The sequence below is a fragment of the Salvelinus sp. IW2-2015 genome, unplaced genomic scaffold (assembly GCF_002910315.2).
Source record: "Salvelinus sp. IW2-2015 unplaced genomic scaffold, ASM291031v2 Un_scaffold1787, whole genome shotgun sequence".
Taxonomy (NCBI): domain Eukaryota; kingdom Metazoa; phylum Chordata; class Actinopteri; order Salmoniformes; family Salmonidae; genus Salvelinus; species Salvelinus sp. IW2-2015.
In genome coordinates, this window is record NW_019943162.1 from 75,591 (window position 1) to 77,848 (window position 2,258).

At 41.2% G+C, this 2,258-nt stretch overlaps 1 long non-coding RNA gene across 1 annotated transcript; it reads left to right on the forward strand.

Moving 5' to 3' along the window:
* The first annotated feature begins 1,871 nt into the window (after positions 1-1,871).
* LOC139024684 (uncharacterized) lies at positions 1,872-2,085 on the forward strand. The gene is made up of 2 exons (XR_011476018.1): positions 1,872-1,915; positions 1,993-2,085. It is a non-coding gene; the product is annotated as an uncharacterized lncRNA (long non-coding RNA).
* Positions 2,086-2,258: the final 173 nt, after the last annotated feature.

Below are 2,258 nucleotides of genomic sequence, written 5' to 3' on the forward strand. Positions count from 1 at the left end.
ACACTGTATCTAACACTGTATCTAACACTGTATCTAACACTGTATCTAACACTGTATCTAACACTGTATCTAACACTGTATCTAACACTGTATCTTTGCCATTTCACCGCTAGTTGGAACAGTAAGTCAGTAAATGGATTCTGAAGCAGAAAGAACCTTTAGGTCTGCTGCAAGTCTTTTTTATGGTCCATAGGGATTAAAGGAGGAGGAGGGAGGGATTAAAAAATATATATATATATATTTCACCTTTATTTAACCAGGTAGGCCAGTTGAGAACCAGTTCTCATTTGCAACTGCGACCTGGCCAAGATAAAGCAAAGCAGTACGCCACAAACAACAACACAGAGTTACACATGGAATAAACAAACATACAATCAATAATACAGTAGAAAAATCTATATACAGTGAGTGCAAATGAGGTAGGATAAGAGAGGTAAGGCAATAAGTAGGCCATGGTGGTGAAGTAATTACAATATAGCAATTAAACACTAGAATGGTAGAATGTGCAGAAGATGAATGTGCAAGTAGAGATACTGGGGTGCAAAGGAGCAAGATAAATAAATAAATACAGTATGGGGATGAGGTAGTTGGATGGGCGTTTTACAGATGAGCCATGTACAGGTTCAGTGATCTGAGAGCTGCTCTGACAGCTGGTGCTTAAAGCTAGTGAGGGAGGTAAGAGTCTCCAGCTTTAGTGATTTTTGTAGTTCGTTCCAGACATTGGCAGCAGAGAACTGGAAGGAGAGGCGGCCAAAGGAAGAATTGGCTTTTGTGGGTGACCAGTGAGATATACCTGCTGGAGCGCGTGCTACGGGTGGGTGCTGCTATGGTGACCAGTGAGCTGAGATAAGGCGAGGCTTTACCAGGCAGAGACTTATAGATGACCTGGAGCCAGTGGGTCTGGCGACGAGTATGAAGCGAGGGCCAGCCAACGAGAGAGTACAGCTCGCAGTGGTGGGTAGTATATGGGGCTTTGGTGACAAAACGGATGGCACTATGATAGACTGCATCCAATTTGTTGAGTAGAGTGTTGGCGGCTATTTTGTAAATGACATCGCCGAAGTCGAGGATCGGTAGGATGGTCAGCTTTACGAGGGTATATTTGGCAGCATGAGTGAAGTAGGAAGCCAATAGGAAGCCAATTCTAGATTTAATTTTGGATTGGAGATGTTTAATGTGAGTCTGGAAGGAGAGTTTACAGTCTAACCAGACACCTAGGTATTTGTAGTTGTCCACATATTCTAAGTCAGAACCGTCCAGAGTAGTGATGCTAGATGGGCGGGCAGGTGCGGGCAGTGATCGGTTGAACAGCATGCATTTAGTTTAACTTGCATTTAAGAGCAGTTAGAGGCCACGGAAGGAGAGTTGTATGGCATTGAAGCTCATCTGGAGGTTAGTTAACACAGTAGCCAAAGAAGGGCCAGAGGTATGCAGAATGACTTGCCTGGTAAAGGAGGGTTGATCAATAGAGCTGGAGGGTTGATCAATAGATCAGGAGGTTTGATCAATAGAGCAGGGTAATTGATCATCAATAGAGCAGGATGATTGATCCATAGAGCAGGAGGGTTGATCAATAGAGCAGGAGAGTTGATCAATAGAGCAGGAGGATTGATCAATAGAGCAGGAGGGTTGATCAATAGAGCAGGAGGATTGATCCATAGAGCAGGAGGGTTGATCAATAGAWCAGGAGGGTTGATCAATAGATCAGGGTAATTGATCATCAATAGAGCAGGATGGTTGATCCATAGAGCAGGAGGGTTGATCAATAGAGCAGGATGGTTGATCCATAGAGCAGGAGGGTTGATCAATAGAGCAGGAGGGTTGATCAATAGAGCAGGAGGGTTGATCAATAGAGCAGGAGGATTGATCGACCTGTGTTTATATAATATAGTGACCCTGTGTTTATATAATAATAGTGACCCTGTGTTTTATATAATATTAGTGACCCTGTGTGTATATAATATAGTGACGCTGTGTTTATAATAATTATAGTGACCCTGTGTTTATATAGTTGTATATAATATAGTGACCCTGTGTTTATATAATATAGTGACCCTGTGTTTATATAGTTGTATATAATGTAGTGACCCTGTGTTTTATATAATATAGTAACCCTGTGTTTATATAATATATAAGTGAACCCTGTGTTTATATAATATAGTGACCCTGTGTTTATATAATATAGTGACCCTGTGTTTTATAAATAATAGTGACCCTGTGTTTATATAATATAGTAACCCCTGTGTTTATATAATATA